The sequence below is a fragment of the Marmota monax genome, unplaced genomic scaffold, assembly GCF_021218885.2.
Source record: "Marmota monax isolate L192 unplaced genomic scaffold, Marmota_monax_Labrador192_F-V1.1 WCK01_AAM20220418_F8-fsc00029, whole genome shotgun sequence".
Classification (NCBI taxonomy): Eukaryota; Metazoa; Chordata; class Mammalia; order Rodentia; family Sciuridae; genus Marmota; species Marmota monax.
This window is the reverse complement of record NW_026693024.1, coordinates 2,117,884-2,140,266: the sequence shown is the minus strand read 5'-3', so window position 1 is coordinate 2,140,266 and position 22,383 is coordinate 2,117,884. Positions and strand designations below refer to the sequence as shown.

Sequence of the window (22,383 nt, the reverse complement as noted above, 5' to 3'; positions counted from 1 at the left end):
GTTATATTTTTAAAAGTATTTCTTTTCCTTGGTGTAGGTTTATATAGCCATTCTCTCTTTAGTTTTCTAAGGTTGAAGATTAGTTTGTTAATTTTAGATCTTTTCTTTCTTAATATTACATTGAATGCTATAAAACTTCCTCTAATGCTTTATCTGAATCCCACAAATTTTGATCAATAGTATTTTCATTTTCTGTAGTTCAGAATATTTAAAATTTTTCTTGATACTTCTTTTTTGACTCATTTATTATTGAGAAATATACTGTTTAATATCTTAATAGTTTATAAATGTAATTCCATTGTGATCTGAGAGCACACTTCTATTTCTGTTCTTTTAAATTTGTTAAGGTGTGTTTTGTGGCCCCAAATGTGGTTTGTCTTGGTAGATGTTTTACGTGAGATTGAAGGTAATGTGTATTCTGCTTCTTGGATGACATATTTTGTAACTGTCAGATCTCATTAGTTGATCGATCATTGACGCTGTTGACTTCAACTGTATCCTTACTTAGGTTCTGCCTGCCAGATTTGTAAATTACTGATAAGAGGGCTGTGACTAATCATTATGTCTAATGGTAGATTTTTCTGTTTCTCTTTGAAGTGTCAGTTCATTCCTGATGAGTTTTGTTGCTCTCCTGTTGGGTGCTGTTTTAGTCAGCCTTTTCACTGCTGTGACTAGAGGAGAAGTTATCTGGGGCTTATGGTTTTAGAGGTCTCACTCAGACAGCGGACTCCATTCCTTGGGACTCAAGGTGAGGAAGAACATCATGGCAGAAGACTGTGGCAGAGGGAAATGGCAAACATGATGAGGGGAAACAGAGAGAATAAGCCCAGCTCACCAAATAAACACCCCAAAGGCATTCGTGACGCCCCCACTTCTTCCACCCACACCCTATCAGTCCACAGTTACCACTCAGTTAATCCCTGTCAGGGGATTAATTCACTGATTGGTTAAGGCTCTTATAACCCAATCATTTCACCTTAGAATGTTTTTGTGTTGTCTCACAAGTGACTTTTGGGGGATACCTAGTATCTAAACCATAACAGGTGCATACTTGTTAAAGATTATTACCTTATTAATCTCTAACATATAATAAGAGTGATAAAGGGGTCTTCTTGGAGAGCTGACCTCTTTTTCATTACCATTAGACCTCTTTATCCCTGATAATTTTCTTAATCTTTCAGAGAGTAATATACTTTATAAAACTTTCTTTTGATTAGAGTTACCATGATACATTTTCTCCATCTTTTTTCTTTGGGCTTCCTTTCTTTATATTTAAAGTGAGTTTCTTATATTCCAACATATAGTTAAGTAATTTTTTCCTTATCTATTCTGTCATTCTTTTAATTGTGATGTTTAGGCAAATCACATTTAAAATGATATTGATCATTTCAGTTGGATTAATATCTACTATGTTAAACAGCTATGTAAGCTGTGTTCTATTTCTCTCAACTAAATTTTGTTTCTTGTTTTTCATCTTACCCTATTTCATGTTCTCATGTTTTTATTAAGTATTTTATATGATTTCATTTTCTTTCCTCTTACTGTACCAAATATGTTTTTCAATTTTTTTCAGTCATTGTGCTGAAGTTCCCAGTATACATTTACAACTAATGTAAACCCACTTTTAAATAACATACTACTTCACAGGTGGTTCAAGTATCTTATAACCTCGTATTTCTAGTTCTCATCCATTTCCTATCATTCATTTCATTTATTCATCTGCTTTAATCACCGGATATATTGTTGCTAGTTTTATATTAAATGGTTGTCTATTAGGTCAATTAATAATAAGAAAAAAATTATTTTACCTTCATTTATTTCTTTTATGACAGTTTTCTTTTTTGCTGAGCTGGATCCACATTTCTGATGTAAATAATTTTCCTTGTCTCTGAAAACACTGGAACATTTTTTTGCCAAGTAGGTCTGCTGGCAACAAATACACTCCTTTTTGTTCATTTTATAAAGACTTTATTTTTCTTTTTTGAAGGATGATTTTGCTGCTTATAACATTTAAGGTTGTTGGGGTTTTTTCCCAACAATTTAAATGGTTCACTTAATTCTCTTCTTACTTTTGTGGTTTATGACAAGAAACTTCTTTCAGGATTTTCTCTTTGCTTTGGTTTGCTGCAGCTGGAATGTGGTAGGCATGGCTATAGATTTTATTGGTATTCATTCTCCCTAGGGTTTTTTGTTCTTCCTTAATTTTTTGATATGGTATTTGTCATTCTGTTTGGAAAAGTCTCAGCCATTATTCATTGTTTGTTTTTCTTTCTTATTTCTTCTTTTGGTATTTCTGTTACATGGATGTTACACCTTCTAAATTATTTCACAGTTCTTAGATATTCTGTTCTGTTTTCTTTTTATTTTTTTTTCTTTGCATTTCAGTTTGCAGTATTTCTATTGACATATCTAGGACCTCACTGATTCCTTGCTGTGTCAAGGGCATTTCTCATCTTTGTTATAGTGTTTTGATTTCTTCTTCTAGCTCTGCTTCCCTTGCCCATCTTTCTCATATATTATCCATTTTTTCCCTTAGGGCCTTAATGTATTAATAATAGTTATAATAACTTCCTTCTCTAATAATGTTAAAATTTGTGTCATATGGGAATCTGCTTCTAGTCCTTGTTTTACATCTTCAGATTGTGTTTTTGGTTTTAGTTTTCTTTGCTTTTTTGTTTTCATAACATTTTCCTTTTCTTCTTGAAAGCTTGGCATGATATATCAGGTAATAGGAACTGAGATGTAGGCTTTTTAGTATGAGGTATGACATTTATCTGACCACGAACTGGGCAGTGTTTAGTATTTGCTGTAGCTATAGGTCTCAGGGGCTTGCATTCCCTCTAGTTTGCCCCTAGTTTTTTTCTTTCTTCCCCTCCTGAGTCTGGGATCATCTGAGAACTCCTTCCTAAATAGTTTCTGTGGCTTGTTGCTTTCTCACTTCTAATCAATCCCCTGTTATACTAACACTGCTGTGTTGGTAAGGCATTCTGGAAGGGAAACATTTTATAATCTTGTGATTATATTTCATTTTTAAAGATGGGGCTGAGTTCCTGGCTTATGACCTTAAAAAGTGTTTCTTAGCATTTTTTCCCTTCTCTTACAGACGATGCTGGAAAGATAGATGGGCCTAGGGTTGAGTGTTTACTCTTTCTCTAGGTCAGCTAAGGCTGTATTAAAGTACTTTGTCCCAGAGCACAGCCCAGCTTATGCTCTTGAATATCTGAATTTCAAAAATTCGACTTATGATTTTTTTTTCACTTTATGATGGTATGAAAACCATATGCAACAAGCAGAAATCATACTTTATTCTTCGAATTTTGAATTTGGATCTTTTCCTGGGCTAGCAATATATAGTCCAAATTTTCTGGTGATATGGTAGGCAGTGGCAGCCAGCCATGGCTCCTAGTCAGCCTGTGATAATGGGCAGGGTACAACCTCCACTCTCCTGTGTGCTGTGCTGCTAAGCCAGGATGTATAGCAGACTGGATATGTTAGATTTATTTTCAATTTACATTGGGTTTATTGGGACATAACCCCATCATAAATCTAGGAGCATCTGTATTTCAAAATGGTTTCTGTTTTCCTTTTCCTCACTGAAATAGTAGGAAGGTTTTCTCTGAGCTTTCCCATGAGAATCTAGTGAAGTTCCTGTAGGTAAAATCCTGGAAACTGTTGGGACCCTTCTAAGACAGGACACCCAGAACTTTTTAACTCCCAAGATAGTCCCCACTTACCCTTTAACAATTCACTGAAGATACCATTTAAATTTTCCTATGAGTTTATGGCTCTCTTATGCCAGCTTCAGGTAAACCAGTCTCCACTGTGATTGTCTGAATTCACCTGTCTCGTCAGATTTTAGGATGGTTGTTTGTCCTGTGACTTCAATTTTCTCATGGATATAAGAAAAGTTATTGGTTTCCCATTTGTTCCTGATTTTTTTCTTGCTTTGAGGATATGAAGAATGACTTCCCAGCTCTTTACATGTTGGAGCTGAAGTCCTTGAGATTGGTGTTGACTTGATAAAACTCCATCTGTCTTTTTACCTATAGTTTTTTCTGTCTTTATACTGAAGATGTGTTTCACATAAAAATATATAACTGAGTCATGTAATTTTATCTAGTCAGACAATCTTTCTTTTAATGGGAGTGTTTAGATCTTTTCATTTGATATAATTGCCCATTACAGGAAGCCTTTAGTCTTTTGTATTTATTATTTTTTTCTTGGATTCTTTTAATCTTTTCTTGCCTTATTTGGGGTAAATTAGATATTTTACAGCATTCTTTTTGATGTCCTTTCATTTTTCTATATCTACTTTTTTTTAAAGATTGATGTGATTTTTTAAATACTTTTATTTATATGTGGTGCTGAGGATCGAACCCAGCGCCTTGCACATGCTAGGCGAGTGCTCTACCGCTGAGCCACAGCCTCAGCCCCTATATTTACTTTTTAATTTTTAAAATGATTGTTCTAGATTTTGTAACATGCACATTCATCTTATCACTCTCTATTTGTAGGCAATTTATACCATATCCCATGTAAAGCAAGAAGCTGAAAGTGGGACATTTATATTTCTTCATTTGATCTTTGTTCTATTATTTTCATAGATTTTATTTTTACTTGACCCTACAATACATTTATATTACTTTTGCTTTTAACATTTGTTTAAAGAACATTTTCTATATGGAAAAAGTCTTATTTACCCACATCTTTATCACTTCTGTTGTTCATTTCTTTGAATAGAATACAAATTTTCATTTCATGTATGTTTTACTTTTCATGTAATCTGTCTGCTCTTAATGAATTTTGTCAGCTTTTATTCATCTGCACCAAAGTCTTTATTTCATCTGCTTTTTTGAAGGTTGTTTTCAGTGGACATAGAATGCTAGTGATTTTAGCATTTTAAAAAATGTTTCTTCTATTATATTCTGTTTTATATCATTTTCTCAGAAGTAATCTCATTTTCATCTTAGTTTCCCTCTGTTTTTAATGTTTTCTGTATGTATCACTAGCTTATAGTGATTTGATTATGATATGCTTTGCTTTTTTCTTTATGTTTATCCTGCTCAGAGTTCATCAGGTTTCTTGGCTCTAAAGATTATAGTCTTCACCAAATTGTGACAATTTTCAGCTATTATATCTTGAAATACTTTTCTTGTATTTTAGTAACATTTAGGTCATTTACTATTTTCCCATTGGTTATTGAAGCTCTATTCAAAATAAATATAAGCAATTGTCCTAGAAAATACAATAACATTTTTTATACTTTGTAGAATTCTGCTGGTAGAGATGAAGACCATAGTTTTAATTTTCTATTTTAATTAACATGAGCTGCTTTTATCACATTCTGATAGTCATTTTTCCTTTCCAGCTTTAGTTTTATCCTGTTACCAATTTGTATCTCCTTTATTTCTGACTTTGGGGGTTCAGATTAAATATCTACTTTGGGGGCTGGGTTTGTGGCTCAGCGGTAGAGCTCTTGCCTAGCATGTGCGAGGCCCTGGGTTCAATCCTCAGCACCACGTTAAAATAAATAAAATAAAGGTATTGTGTTCAACTACAACTAAAAAGCAAATATTAAAAAAAAGAATAAGTTAGAAAATTTAAAAAAAATCTGCATTGGATTTATCCTTTTCTTAGACCCACCTTATCCCACCTCAGCCCTCTATGCTGCTTTGAATGTATCAGTGGCTTTTACAAGAACTTAATTGTTCTGGGTTTCTGGGTTTCACTTGAAGTTCTCTTAAAATCCTTCCCTCCATAGGGTTCTTGCTTGGCTAGTACCTGATGCTGCTATTAGAACTGGAGAGGTTTCTCACAGTTTCCATTCAGCCTTTAGAGAGCTCATCACTGAGTCGACTCCATGAGTTCTTTGTTCAAGAGTACAAAAATTAGATTTTTTTTAGAATATTGTAGCCATAAAATCATCTTAGTCCTCTATAGTCGTGAACTATTTGTTCTTTTCTTGAAATGTGAAATATATCAATAAATAACTTCTTTAATACTGTTACTTGATTCAAGAGATAAAACTTTCCATACTCAGGTTCAGAGATCCTGCTTTCTAGTTGAGTGTCCACGTGATGTCACTTACTTGTAAATGAGCCGGTAATTACTCTGATTTAAAATGCCCTGTGCATGATTTTATTCTATTATAGACCCTAATTAATATGTATGTTTACCTTTGTCTCATCTCTTATTATGATGAAAATTTAATTAATGTGTTTATCAAAATCATTCAGAACATTTTGAAGAATTCACTGAAGTGATGTAGTCTGCTTTTCTGTATCTTGGGAGTCTGGTGATTATCTTCCTGTCTTAAATTGTGATGTTCTGTGTGTATGTATATCTGTGAGTCATGAAAAGCTGCTGGTTTTGCAGTAGAGGTGATTTTTTTTTTAATTTTTTATTGTTGGTTGTTCAAAACATTACAAATTTCTTGATATATCATATTTCACACTTTGATTCAAGTGGGTTATGAACTCCCATTTTTACCCCATATAAAGATTGCAGAATTACATCAGTTACACATCCATTGGTTTACATATTGCCATACTAGTGTCTGTTGTGTTCTGCTGCCTTTCCTATCCTCTACTATCCCCTCTCCCCTCCCCTCCCCTCCCCTCCCCTCCCCTCTTCTCTCTCTACCCCCTCTACTGTCATTCATTTCTCCCCCTTGTATTATTTTTCCCTTTCCCCTCACTTCCTCTTGTATGTACTTTTGTATAACCCTGAGGGTCTCCTTCCATTTCCATACAATTTCCCTTCTCTCTCCCTTTCCCTCCCACCTCTCATCCCTGTTTAATGTTAATCTTCTTCTCCTGCTCTTCATCCCTACTCTGTTCTTAGTTACTCTCCTTATATCAAAGAAGACATTTGGCATTTGTTTTTTAGGGATTGGCTAGCTTCACTTAGCATAATCTGCTCTAATGCCATCCATTTCCCTGCAAATTCTATGATTTTGTCATAGTGATTTTTAAGTCATCATGGACAATAGAATGGAGTAACTTTTTTAATTTTAAAAAAAGAAAAAGATGAAATTTGGAAATTCATTCAACTGGGAATGGGAAGTGCTATTCATTATCAACTTTATGTATTTATACAGCCCTCGCTTTCAGATGATTAATGAGCTCTCTTAGTTATCTACATAGTGAGTTACTAGAATACTGTTTAAAATGGATTAGGCAGACAGGTTTGAAAGTTCTCTTTTCTCAGATCTAACATTTGTGACACCGATTCCTCCTGCCTTTTAAACAGCGTATCTTTTTGGTACTGTGAAGATCTCTCAGGACTTCAAATTGCGAGTCTTGGAATTTAGTCTGCCTTTGCCAACAATGAAGTCTAAGTCTGAAGTGTAATTTTGAAAGCCATTGGTTCACAAATATGGCCACACATCTAGAGATAATGCCACCATCCCCAGAGTCTGATTTCAGAGGTTTTATTAAAAATTTTATTTTGCAGTTGGACACAATACCTTTATTTTATTTATTTTTATATGGTGCTGAGGATTGAACTCAGGGCCTCGCACATGTTAGGTAAGTGTTCTTTGCTAAGCCACAACCCCAGCCCTCAGAGGTTTAATGTGGGTCTTGGGAAGCTATAGACATATAAGTCACCTAAGTAGCACCCTCTCACTATTGAGAGTTGTCCTATCACATTTTCGCCATGATTTCCTTGAGTGTCAATGAGGAAATGACAGTGTAGCATCCTCAGGATATGTGAATGCACAAATGGGGGGACAAAAGGTCTGAAATATATTACCAGTGTGACTGGCCAATCAATCAGAAATAAATACAAACTTAACCATTTTCTTTCTTTAAATTAGAATAATAATGCAAGTACACTGGATTGTAATAAATATTAAATGAAATACTGGATATAAAATAATGATAATAGAGTTTGCACTGACATCTGGCATCCTATTTTTATTTTAGCAAACTTGATTATAAATCCAGCAACTTGCTTTATACAGAATTAGTGGAGTAGATAAGAAGCAAAGTAGAAGCCAAAACTCAGGACCAGAAAGTGAATGTTTCTGAAGTGCAGTTGACTTTAAACCTCAAGAGGAAAAAAAAAATCAGATCCTTATATGAGAAAACCAAGTGAATTTCAGAACACAAGTATTAGAAAATATCAAGTTATTAAATATTCTTTTTGTGGTATTGGGAATAGAACCCATGGCATTGGGCATGCTGGGCAAGCACTCTACCAACTGAGCTACATCCCCAGTCCAAGCTACTAAATATTCTTAAATGTGAAAGGAAAAAAACACACACACACACAGAATAGTAAGAGGAAATTAGTGAACTTAAAGACTTCAGTTTTTATAGAATTTTTTATTATAAATAACTGGAAAGATAGTGTTCTTAGAATTGAATAAGAATGTCATTTTTTAGACATTTATGGTATGTTATAATAGTATTATTTGCCTTTGATGGTTGGTTTACTCAGCAGCACACTTTGTATTTCTCACCACCAGCAACCCCTCCCCCTCTAAGAGAGAGAGACAGAGAGAGAGAGAGAAAGAGAGAGAGAGAGAGCGAGAGCGAGCAGCAAGGGCTTGAGATTGAGCTCTTAAGGGAGCGGTTTTATGGCATATTGGCATGCGTAAGGGAGTCTGAGACACTTCCCTGCATTTCACGCCTTAGAACTATTGAAGGCTGAGTAACTATTGTAGTTACTCCATCCCATCAAATCCTGCTCACCTTAGTCTGTGTGTTCTAGAGGAGTTTATTATTTTCTGTTGTGTTTATAAGAGTACAAAAAGTATGAGTATGCAATCTTTACCTTTGTCTTTTTACCCCTAGGGAAAACTGTAAGACAAGAAGTCATATAACAGATTAGAATTTTCTTCCTACATAGACCATCTATGCATATTGCTTAAAACACTACTTTTTGGTGGTAGAATAGAAAAGGTGGTAGAAATCATTGATGGGAAGGAAGACTTGGTAGAATGATGTAGATAGTGATTTTTCAGTTAACACAACATGTACATAAATAAAGCAGAATGCATATAACATATAAAATACTCATTTTTTAGGTTTACCTATCAATAAATCCATTTTGTGGCAGTAGCTAAGAAATGTGTTATTAAGAGCAGAGTATAGAACACAACTTCTCTTCACCCCAGAAACCAGTGAATTTGATGGTTTCTACATTTCTGTCAGTTCAGCTAGGTGAATGTAGGTGAGAGACATTCAGGCGTGAGGTCTCTGGAGCTCAAATGATGGTTGACTTAGAAATGAGGACTTAAAGGTCATTAGTGTATTAAGTGCTAACTGAATGTGAAGAAATCGGTACACAGAGTGAGTTCTATGGGAGAAAACTGGCCTTTGGGAACACTCAGAGTTAAGATTGTACTGGTTGAAAAGAGTTTGCTTGAGAGTGATAGAGTGCTTAGTGGGTAGAGTACTTGCCTAGCATACATGAGAGGCCTGGGTTCCATCCCTAATGCCCTTGCCCTCCAAAAAACAAAAAAGCAAGGCATCAGGGAAGTGGGAAGATAATTAGCATTGGTGGTGTGTAGAAGCCAAAGGAAAGAGTGAATTTCAAGAGCCATGAGTCAAATGCAATCAAAAGGAGTACTGGGTGGTGTGGAGGACCCAGCTGCGTTTGGAAGCCATACATTCAGTGTGCGTCAAAAACCGTTTTCTCTGTGAGGTTGAACACACTGGATTTAAGTATGGAAAAGATAGATGCCTGGGCTTAAATTTGGTTAATGGGAGATCAAGAAGATGAAGTTGTATTTCTGATAGAGCCAGTGAAGTAGTAGACCATGGGATTTAGGCTTTTGTTTTAACTAGATTTTTGATGGAAAATAATCTAACAAAAACCAAAACTGTTAAACCGGATTTTGTATGTCAAAATTCCAGTTGATTAGGATGAAACTCCAGTCTGTGTTCTTTTCAGGACACACAAATTCATTTCTACTTTTTCCCTTCAAGAGTTGAAATCATAAAGGGGCAATTGTATTCTGAGGGGTAGATGGCCATGATAGATTGGCTCTGACTAAAATTTTTTTACCTTTAGCTTGGACCATATAGTTGAATTCCCTGAATCCTAGTGATACTCAACATCTTGTATGAGGCCTTGTATTTTGAGGTGATTTAAAACCTTATTAATCTAGGCCCCATTGAGTCAAGATTTGAGCTATTCCAGACACAGCCTTATTAAAACTCACCATAACTGTCTCAGAAAAAAGTTCCACTAAGCAAACTAATAGTACAAACACAATTTTAGCAAGAATGTTGAAACTACTTAAAACAGGATTTTGTTTATTAGTACCCATAAGTATTTCTTAAGTACTTGAACAGCTCTCACTTATAATCTATGCACCATGGTAGGTCACCCTTATCTAGTTATTAAATCTATGGAACTTTATCAAGCTTTTTTCTAGCTGCTATATTTTATAGATAGGTTTTCAGCAGCTAATATCAAACATTAGCTCAAATTATTTTCTAAAGAGCAGTATTGGGGCTGGGGTTGTGGCTCAGTGGTAGAGTGCTTTCTAGCACGTGTGAGGCACTGGGTTTGATCCTGAGCACCACATAAAAATAAATAAATTTAAAAAATGTCTATCAACAACTAAAAAAAAAAATTTAAAGAGCAGTATTGAATATAAACATCAGAAACTCACTTAAAGTCTGCTTAAAATAAGGCCCTGTCTTGACTCCCAGTTGTTTTACTTTTTAATGGCTTCTATAGCTTGTGACTTTTTCTTTAACCAGAAAAAGTGCTCTGAAAACTTTGCTGTTTTAAACTGTGTGACATATTACAGAGTAGGATGTTATGTGAACATCTTATCAGGTTATCTTTTTTTTCCCCTTTAGTCCTTATTTCTGTCACGTTTGTTCTCCTCACATAATTTCAGAAATGTCAGGGGATCTAGTGTTCAGGATTTCTTTCCTGTTTCATGACAGTGCCAAGTCTAGAATTTTAGTATTACCCACAAGACCCAGTGATAGTTCAGAACAATCCAGTCAGTAGGAAAACTGAACCAACCCTAACAGATGGAATCTTTTGTGTCATGTCCCCTCTATCAGCTAGCTCGTAGGTTGTCAAAGCTCCTTGGTATATCATATTTGATATAGTCTGGAAGGACTTAAGAGAAGAATTTGTGAAAAACTTTAATTTTTAAAAAATTAGTTATCATAATGAATTGTAGAATTTTTAAAATGACTAAATTCTATTCTCAATTTTTGATTTGTTGTGAAGTAGTAATGGTGATTATTTTATGATAAGGTATAATAAAAAATGGTGTCCTTTCATCTATGCTGGGGACTGAACTCAGGGTTGCACATGCTAATTAGAACATTTTCCACCTGTGTGCTATCTCCCCAATACCAACAGCAACCTGTTAATGGCTTCTATTTAACTGTGCCCTATAACCAGAAAAAGTGCTCTGAAAACTTTGCTGTTTTAAACTGTGTGATATATTACAGAGTAGGATGTTATGTGAACATCTCATCAGGTTATCTTTTTTTTTTTCTTGCTGTGTAAGATGTAGCATTGGAAAAGAAGTCACAGTAGAAGATTTTGATTCAATACCAATTTAAAATAATGGGTCCTGGCTTAAGCTCAAGTTAGTGATTTCCCAGACCTTTGAAAGGTGTTGATTGATTCCTGAGATCATTTTATCCTTCCCCACTGCAAGGCAGATTTCAAAAAAAGAATTTGTTAAATTTTATTGTATTCCAATTTGAGTATTTTGAGATTATCAGGCAAATTTTTTATGATTAAGGTGAATGATCGGTCACTCTTAGCAAGTCTTCCTCTCCTGAGTGCCTTTAAAACTAATTGCTACTGCTCCTTGGAAATTTATGCATTCATTTTTGTTAGGTTCTTTTGAGACAGTTATAAATGACATATGCTTTTTAAATTTATGATTTAGTACACAGAGTGCTCTCATTGGTCATTGAGTCTGGCAGCATTTTGACTCATTGTAATTTTAAGTAAATTATATTGTTTATGATTTCCCAATTTACAAAATTGAAATAACATGTACTCTGTCATTATGTTATAGGGATATAAAGGATACTAATAAGATAACATCTAACACCTCATCATCATCATTCATCAGCAATATTGTCATCATGGCTTTCTGTATACCTAGATTAGTTATGACTAAGCAGAAAATTATCCCATAGTTGGACTCTGATTTTCACTCTGACATTCCTTTACAGGTATGGTAGCTTAGGAAACATGTAGTTCATTATCACATGTTCTGTTGTAGAATATGGTCTGGTGGTAGCCAAGGTGCTTCATGTTCAGACATGAACTCTTCATGTTAAATGTATTCTTATTTTTTTTTCCCTGACTTGTGGTATTTGGAAAATAATTTGGGAAAAAAAATTCAAGTGTTCAACCAAGAAGTTTTTTGCACCAAAGTAAAAGTGGTAGATTTTCTGGTAAGTATTTTGATTTGCATTGAGCTTAGGATCCATTTTCAGTGTAATGTTTTGAAGTTTCTAGCCACTCAACAAGTAGATGGTGAATTAAATTTTGTTCAACAAGTAGATGGTGAATTTAATTTTGTTCTCTAAGTATGATATTTGTGATTTCTGTTATAGCATTAAAAAAGGCTCTCTTCTTTATGGATTTGGGGCTCAGAAGTCTGTGTTGTTTGCCTTAGATATAATTCAAAATTATTATAAAATATAGCTACATGACCTAGAGCTTTCTTCACCATTTAAGTTCCTGAAATTAGTAAAGGGTAGGTATCATAATAAGATGTCCAATATGTGACACTGGAAAAATTTTTCAATTTCATATTAAAGACTTTTTATTGTATTCAACATTAGTTTGTATAAGATCCCAAACAGTAAAAGAAAGAAAAGATGATGGGAAACATTGAAGTCAGAGCATCTTTTGGCAATGTTTCCACTTTCACTTTAGTTTCTAACTCCATCCCTCATTCCTCCTGCCTTATATCTGCAATGCTTGTCACCAACTTGTATATAGTTTTTGTTGATTGTTCATTTTCTTCTACTAGAATAGAAGAGCCATGAGGGCAAGAATACTGTGTTTGCCCACCCTGCTACTCTTTAACATGGGTAGGCACTCAACAATATTTGTTAAAGAATTAACATACCCTTGATTCTGGAAGGTGATAGAGCAAAGAACATGCAACCCTGAGACTTGATATAAGCTCAGTTTTCCCTTCAGGACCATCTTTAAACAAACTCTTTAAAACAAATTTTAAATATAGCTCTGGTTATTCAGCAACTGTGTGCTTCCTCTTGGAATTCATTTCAGAATGTAACTCACTGAAGACAATAAGTAAAACAAAGAAAACGTTAAACTCTTGGAAGAAAACACAGGAAGGATCTTCATGATCATGGATTTGTCAAGGGGTTTTTAATTATGATACTAAAAGCCCAAATAAAAAAAAGAAAAAATTGAACCTCATGAAGTTAAGACATTTGTGCTTCAAGAAATATCATGAAGAAAGTGAAAGGCAACACATAGAATGGAGGAAACTATTTGGAAATCATCTATCTGATAAAGGGTGTATAACTAGAATACAGGAAAACTTGTACAACATAATAATAATATGATAAACAACCCAATTAAAAGTAGAAAAGATTAAATTAAAAGTAACTAGAATACAGGAAAACTTGTACAACCCAATAATAATATGATAAACAACCCAATTAAAAGTAAAAAAGAAGAAGATATTTCTCAGATGAAAAAGATGCACAATAGCCAGTAAGCACATGAAAATATGCTCAATGATATAGTTTGATCTTAAATGTCCCATAGGGCTTTTGTGTTAGAGGTTTGGTTCCTAGGGAGGCAGAAGAGCTTTGTAAGAGACAAGACATAGCAGGTGGTCTTTAGGTCATTAGAGGTGTGTGCCTTTTGAGTTGAATTGTGGAACCCTGGTCCCTTATTCTCTTTTGCTTCCTGGCCTAGAAATGAACAGTTTTCCTCAGCTGGGTACTCTACCAGTGCCATCAAGCAACCCACCAGAGGCCCAGAAGCAACAGGGCCAACTGATTGTATACTGAACTTCTCAAACAGTGAGCCAAAATAAACCTTTTCTCTATAATTAATTGTCTGAGATATTTTACTAAAGTGACAGAAACCTTGAATAATATACTCAGCATCATTAGTCATCAGGGAAGTGCAAATAAAGCACAGTAGAATAGTATTTCATCTCCATTAAGATGGTTAGAATGTAGAAGTCAGACAATGACTATGTTTGTGAAGAAATGGGAGAATTAGAATCTTTATATGCATTTGGTGGGAATGTAAAATTTTTGAAAATTTTGGAAAAATAGTCTGTATATCCCCAAATGATCAAACATAGAGCTACCTTAAGGTCTTGCAATTCTACTCTTAGGTATCTATCCAAGAGAAATGGAAGTAGAGGTCCACATAGGAACTTGTGCAACAATGTTTACAGCAGTATTATTCATAGTATCTGAAAATGAAATGGTACAAATATCCATCAGCTGTTGAATGGATGAAATATTTTATACATTGTTATGTAGTGGGATACTGTTTTGCCATAAAAAAGGGTGGCACACATTCTTTACACATTACAGTATGGATGAAACTTAAAAATATACAAAGTGAAAGAAGACAGTAAATAAAGTTCATGTTTATACATTATATCCACAATAGGTAAAAGATAAATAAAGTGTATTAGTGGTTGGTAAGGTGGGCAGAGGTATGGAACCATGGAGTTTAGAGGAGTGGCAGCTAATGAATGGATACAGAGCTTCCTTTGAGATAATTAAAGTGTTCTAGAATTGACTATGGTGATAGCCTTCAAAATCTGTCAGTACACTAGTAAGTAGATCTTAAGGAGAGATCAAATAACTTATTACAGAAATTTTCTAACAGATTTGGGTACTTACAGATATTTTTCTGTTCATAATGTATATATATTATATAATTTATTATACATATATATTCATGAGTTGCATTCTAACTTTGTTTTGCTGATTGTTTCTCATAAGAATATGAAACAGTTTATATATTATGTATACAATATTTTGCATATGTAATATATAATACATAGTATGATCTATATAATATAAAATATATATTATATATTATGGAGTATATATAATTACACAATATCTAATATTGTATAATGTATATATGAGCTTTGTATGACTCACTCAGCTTCCAGTTTCTGTGTCCTTTTCTGCATGTAATATACATAATATATACATATAAACTGTAAAGATACTATTAGTGCAGATCTTAAAGTTTTAAATTTTATGCATGTATGCAAAAAACACAATAGGTTTTTTCTTCTAACATTGTATTGTCCTTCAACTAAAATTGTATTCCTTTGTGTTGTGGTCTTGAGGTAAGTTAAGGATTAATGGTGTGTGCTTTCCTGTTCCTCCTTGAGCAGGCATTTATTGACTGCTGGCTCTGTGCTCTAGCATCTTCATTTCCCTAAAAGACTTCAGATTTTACACTTTGTTTGCAAGCAGAGATGAATGCAGGCCGATGCAGACTTAGCATGACTTTCCTTACCTTTTTCCTTACCTGGAATTAGGTTGTGGTTTTGCAGGGCTTTGTATGGTCCATCTACTTCCCTGCTACTGTTCTCCTTTCCTGCATGCCTCCATTTTCTGCAGAGCCTTCATAGGTGTGTATCTTAGAGACGTCTAGGTATGCCCTTGGAAAAAAATCCTTGGAAAAAGAATTTTCTTGGAAAAATCTGTCCTGATGTCTAAGGCCCCAGCTCACCTGTCATGCTCCTTATCTTTCACTCCTCTGAGCAGATTCTCTGCTCATGACTTTCTTTGTGTCCTGTTTTTCCCTAACTGCCTGCTGTCCCAGGACTTGCTATTGCTGGGCTTTCATATTCTCCTTTGTTGTCCTGTCCATGCAGGGAGACAATCCACCCCGTCTAGAAAGTCAGGAAGCCAGAGCTGAGTCTTAGGGACTCTATAGTCACCATACCTGTACCTCCTCCAGCTCCCCCACCCCTCACACCTCTATCTTCCTTTGTTTATTTTTGACTTCTTAGTCTTTCAGATTCAAAGGTTTATCTAGAAATCCTCTAAATAAAATTGAATTGTCTAATTCTGCTTTAATTTTCAATTATTTGCACTTTATACATTTGAAAGCTGTGTTCCTTTATGTTCATATTTTAGCTTTTTTACAGTTTTTTCCCCTCTCCAGTGCTGGGGATTGAACCCAGGGCCTTGTGCATGCTAGGCAAGTGCTCTACCACTGAGCTACACCCCAGCCCAAAGTCTGCATTTTTATTATTATTTGTTTATCTTTGTTCATTTTTTTTCTGCTTCATGTAATTTCATGCAGCTGTCTTGAAAATAACATATAATTAATTTTTGTTAATACTCAAAGAACTTTCTTATAATCATAAAAGAAATCAAGGCTGTTATCTATGAAAATATTGATCTCCTTGCTCTAATTCTTGCCTTTTCTTAAAAAAAATGTTCTAGGGCTGGCACAAGGGTCTAGATTTGATCCTCAGTACCACAAAAATAAATAATAATTTGTGTTCTGGGTTTTTTTTTTTAATTTGTGTTCTCTTTGATTTCTTTTGGATTATTTTTGATGTTTCTTCTTAATATTGGTTTCTTTAGAGAACTCATTCTGGAGTTCTGTTTTAACTTTATTTTGTTGACTATTTCTCATAAGAATATTTGAATCTTTCTATCTCAGACCTTTAAGTTTCTTCATCACATTGAGTCCTTGCCAAGGAGGGAAGGAAATCCTGTACTTGCCTTTGCTTGTCTGCCAACTCTATTCAGACTTAGGTTTTACAGAAATAATTTACATGTTAATTACTAAATCAGTCTCATTTTTTCGTTTAATATCTTTTTGAATAATTGCCATTAATTCTACAGCTACTTTATTGAACATGGTCTATCTAATTATAGTTTTTATCATCTTCATTGTTTATAACATTGCACAACTTACTTGGATCTTTTTTTTTTTTTTTGCGGGGGCTGTAGCACTTCCCACAAAATATTTTGTTCCTGGTGATAATGTCTAATCTCCTTGTTTTAAAAAAAATGTTTTTCTCACTTAGTGTTATATTTTATGTCATAATCCTTGCCTATTTTATGTCATAATCCTTGCCTTCATATTTGTGTCATTATGGCTCTTCTAGCATTTAGCATTGCGTATACCCTCCCTCCTCCCTGTCACCTGCCTTCCTGCCTTCTCTTATCCTCCTACCTTTTCATCCTTAACTTATTACTAGGGAGCTCATTGTGATTTTTCTATAGTTTTACACCTGTGTATTTTATCAGGAAGTTAGGTACATGTGGGCTAACAGTGTTCTCCTCTGGCACTTTATTCTCAGGGGTGTTTTCCAGTTGATTATTCCTTTTCTTTTCTCTGTTAGATAGCACAGATGTGGTACCTCCTGGGAATGGCATTTGTTTCTCATCTGTTCACTCACTGTTTTTCCTCCATGTTCTAGAAGATTACCTTCCTTCAGTCAGTCTTCTACATCAAAAATCTTAATTTTCCTCCATGTTTGTTTGTTTAATGGGCTTTAGTTTCCTGGAGCTTTTCTTGGGCCTTAGTTGTTCTTTGTGTTTCACAGCAGCCTTCTTCTGGTCTTGAGGCCTGAGATCTTGAGATCACCCTGAGCATGCTGCAGAGGGACCTTTCCTGTACTTACTCAGCCTGGCTTCTCTCCCATTTTTTGGTACTGACTTTCCTCCAGGTTTAGAAACTCTTCACAGTATGCACATCTTTATGAAGGGAGGTGTCAGCTGGTTGGTGTTGGTAGTAAGGAAGCACCCCTGTCCTCAGCAGAGGTGAAAATCTCTTTTTGCTCTCTCCCTTTGGAGGCTCTGCACACCAGTTGGCCTGTGATGTTGAACTCTCCAGGGGACCACAGGCCAAAAGGTGGCTTTCCCTTCAATGTGTCTTTTAGTCCCTATAAGGTCACTATTCCTATAAGACTATTACAAGATATTGAGTGGAATATTCACTCTTCCTGAATACTGGTGATTTGTATCCTAAGCAGAAATCCTAGACCCATTGAGGCCTTTACATTAAAACAACAACAACAACAAAAACTACCTCAAACTGGGACCTCATCCCTTCCTCAGGGTCTAAGAAACATCATCAGAACTTTCTTTGCTTCTCCTAGCACTTTCTCTTTCCTCCTAGTACCTTTTTCTCTCCGTCCATCAGAACAGATTGATCAGGAAGAGGGGATAGAATTATTAGGCATGAGTCACTGGCCCACTGGGCAGTGCTATGGCTGTTCCCTTCTCACCAAACTGAGTCGGGGTGCACAGCAGAAGACTTGCCTGGAAAAATTGGTGGTATTCCAAGAGGGCCTGGGGTGGGGGAGGGCAGGACCTGGCATCTTATTTCTAAATGGAAATCTGTTTAAGTAGTATGTCAGAAGCTATTGATTCTTTAGTTTCTGTTCTCCTCTTCTACATAATGGAATTATTAATTTTTATTTGAGTATATTCTTGCAAAATTACATTTTCATGCTCCTCCTATAGCTAGGTGTAGACAAGTGACCATATTCTGAAATATGGTCTGCTTTTGAGCAGAAATGATATGTGCCAGCTGCTTGAAAAAACATCTGTAAAGGGGGTGAAAAAGAATCCTATTGATGGGAAGATGAATGTGATGGTAAGAATTCCAGCAGCCATTTTACATCAAGGGTTGGAAGCCATACAATGTAGACAGTAAAACAATATATAGAATAAAGAAAAAGTTCCCTAATAATTTTGGGGACGTCATACTAGCCCTTTCTGTCTATCAGTTGGCTCAAATGAGTGCAAGATAAACTTTTATCTTGTTTAAGTTTCTCTTATCTGGCTTTTCTATCACTTGTACATGAGCCCAGTCCTAACTAATTGAGAAGACAAGACAAGACCTGGACAGAAATGTCATGGCAGGGAGAAAGGATTGCAATGGAATAGCTACCTTCTTGCTGTTACAATACTTGGAAAGAATGGCTTTTTTTTTTTTTTTTTTTTGGTATAGGTGATTGAACTCTGGGGCACTCAACCACTGAGACACATCCCTATTATTTTTATTTTTATTTTTTTGTACTTTATTTAGAGACAGAGTCTCACTGAGTTGCTTAGCACCTCGCTGTTGCTGAGGCAGGCTTTGAACTTACAATCTTCCTGCCTTCGCCTCCAGAGCCACTGGGATTACAGGAGTGTACCACTGTGCCTGGCAAGAGTGGCCTCTAGATGAGGAAATTCCAATGATGAAGAAGAGCAGCTGCTACTGGAAATAGTAGTTGGGGTTGTGGAGCCTATTAGAATAGGCTGTTCTAAAGCCAGATTTCTCCCTTTGCAGTGGTAGCTCTTTTTCTGCCTCACTCTTTTTGCAGAGCTAACTCTAACAAACCATGCCTGAGTTAGCATGTGTTCACTTGCTGTTCAGTGACCTAGCTGGTTATTGTTAGGTATAGAAGCAGGGATCACCAAAAAAAGGAAATGGCATGCCATGCAGATAAGCAAAACTGGGAAGAGGTGTTCCTCGAACTAGGCAGTGCTTCCGTTTCTAGTCACAGGTGCTGGATTGGGAGAAGAATCTGTGTAGAGCCTGGCTCTTGCCAAACCAATGCTCAGAACCACCAAGCTGGCCTCTACTGGAGGAGGAGTTAGAGAATTGGAGTGATGATATCTGAGAATAAACAGAAAGTTTTGAGACTTGTGCACATGTGGTTGAAGGTCCTCTTAGCACGAGAAACATTTGACATCATATAGTTGGATGCAGTGGTGGAAACGTAATTTAATATCTCATTTCTCCAAGTGCATAATTATCATTGAACCATTTACACAGGATGGGGTTGAGTTTTTTGTTGTATCTTCTCAGACAAGATGGGAAGAGAATATTGATTCAGCCACTCTGATTTGGGGAGTTCTAATGGAGTCCCTAATTGTGGTGGTAGGGTCTGTGATTGGTAGTGCTTAGTCACAGGCTACCTGAGTGCAGTCTGACCTATAGCCATCAGGGAAGAAGGCTGAGAAATACATAGAGGTGGGGTGAACAGGGTCTCCCCATTCCCCCTACACCATGTGGTCCTATGTCCTCCATCATGGCCATCTCTGGTGCAGCCACATTAATCAGTGAGCTGTCCTTTCCAGGCACCACAATAGTGGCCGCTTGGTTTCTGCTGGTTATAGCCAAGTGGCTGCTTTTATGGACTTGTTGATAGTTCTTATGAGGTACCTATCACTTCTTATAAGACATATGCCTTGGTCTGTGCTGTGTTGGTGCCAACTCAGCACTGATTATTTTTGCTTAATCAGTATGATAACATATGTTTTATATTGTTCAAAAATTCTTTAGTTTACTTGTGTTGCATGTGCCCTTCTCTGATTTTTAGGGTTACTGTTGATTTCTTTGTCAATTTTATATGTCTTTAGTGATTTCAACATGATCCTGTAAAGTAGGAGAGACCAGTGAACATGATCACTTTGCTTCTTGAAAGCAGAAGCCCATGGTGCCTCTGAGTGTTATTTCCTCTGTGTGTCCTTTGCCCCCATTTATCTGCTATAGCTCAGCTAAATATCTCCCCCTTCTTGAAGCCCCAGGCTCTCTAGGATGTATTTACTTATTTAGCTCCCTTTTCTGTGTGTATAACACTTGTCTGTAGTTCTTATTGTGCATTAAATAGACTTTAATTAATTTTTACTTCTTTGAATATATGTGTCCCAGATGTATCATGGGTTCCTTAATGACAAAGTTTGTTCTTTGTTCATTCTTCTTTTCCCAAACTCTGCACAGTGTCTGACCTGGTTAAATGTTCCCTAAATGTCTGTTGAGGAATTATTTATGGCTTGCCTTCTTGATGCTTTGTGAAAATTATAAGCTTACAAATTATGGAATATAGTATATGATTACCCTCATGGGAGAACTGAAACACCAAGAATTATTTTCAGAAATGACATTAACATCACCTAAGAGTGTAGTCTTCTACTTTCACAAACTGACTTTGTATTGTAATTGTATCCATATTTGTTTTGGTTGAGGAGAGATAGTTGGAAAGGTACATGTATGTGTGTGTCTCTCTGTTTGGGAACATTATAATCCAAATGTCTTTTAGTGTGAAAAGAACAAGAAAATAGACAATGTGGGTTTATATGTCTTGGGAGCCAAAGAATCTGAGTATAAATTGAAGGAACAAGAAAATTATTCAGATTCTTAAGTATACTACACTCCTATAAAATAAGCTCTTAAATTCCTTTTATGTAAGTTTCCCATAATCACTGCAGCAAAGCAGTTACTGTGGTAGAACATGTCAGAGGTTACTATCTTCAGTTCTTTGAAGCCCTAAAAAAATATTTTTAAGTCAAGAATTCAGGGTTATTGTGACAGGTATGAGGACAGTGGTGGGAGGTGGTGGGTGATCAAAGAACTTCCTGGAGTTATGACTTTTCTCATCACTGTCACATTAGCACTGGGAGAATATATGAAATTGATAGCTAGAGCTAGCTAATTAGGAAAGAATATGCTCAAATTCCAGAAACTACTAGGTTAAATCTCTTGACTAGAGAAGGAGCTATTAAAAATTGAGGTCTGGAGAGAAAATTTTTAAAAATAGTCTAACATTAGCTCTAACTTAAACATTTATAAAATACCGTTTTATGATAACTTCTGAAAATGAAGAACAAAAAAGAAATAATAATAAAATATGGTCAGTTCCAAAGGGATAGATACAAAAGCCTCCATCATACACTTTTGTGTCTTGCTTGATGAAAATCCTGTACCTTTTGTGGTAAGATCTTGTTTTTTACTTCAGCAACTACCCACAACAGAAGCATGTTAAGCATCTGCACCATGCCAGGCCCTCTGCCAAGGCCAGCCACACTGAGGTAGAAAGGCTATAAACCCTGCCTTCATGCCCACAGCAGAATGGGTAATATCAAAAGTGACAGAAGGAATTACCTAATGTAGTTCCAGGAATTTAATCATTACCAAGAGAGGGACAAGTGGGTCAAGAATTCACCCCATGAATCAGACAGCAAGAAAACAAACAAAAAGTATAAGCCGTTTTTGAAGGGAGAAGATCCATGACTTGGTTGGAGAAGGAAGAGTGGTTTGGCAGTTTGAATGAACAGTAGAAGTAGGGGTCTAGGGAGAGGCAAGGCAAGGGATGTGATGGTGACAGAGGAGATAGGCTGTGTTCAGGTTACAAAGGGCTGTGAGCATCCCGTGGAAGAGTGTGACCTTTACTCTGTAGGAAAAGCAGCAGGGTGATCTGCTCACATCTGTGGTGCCAGACCATTTTTCTTCTAACAGTTTTTTCTTTTTATTTGTGAAATATTTCAAATAGGAACACATGGAATCTGTGGGTAGGTGGGAGATCTATGTGTTGGACAGAACTGGAAAATGCAGTGCCTTCAAGAAGGCTGTTAGTCTCCTGTGGATTAATGTACTCGGCATATGATT

The 22,383-nt window shown here is 35.8% G+C and overlaps 1 protein-coding gene and 1 non-coding gene across 3 annotated transcripts in view; one reads left to right on the top strand and one right to left on the bottom strand.

Annotated features, from left to right (window-relative positions):
* Positions 1-22,383, top strand: part of Gmds (GDP-mannose 4,6-dehydratase) — a 643,159-nt gene that overhangs the window by 234,314 nt on the left and 386,462 nt on the right. The window lies entirely within an intron of this gene.
* Trnaa-agc (transfer RNA alanine (anticodon AGC)) lies at positions 16,141-16,212 on the bottom strand. Its single transcript has one exon. It is a non-coding gene; the product is annotated as a tRNA-Ala (tRNA).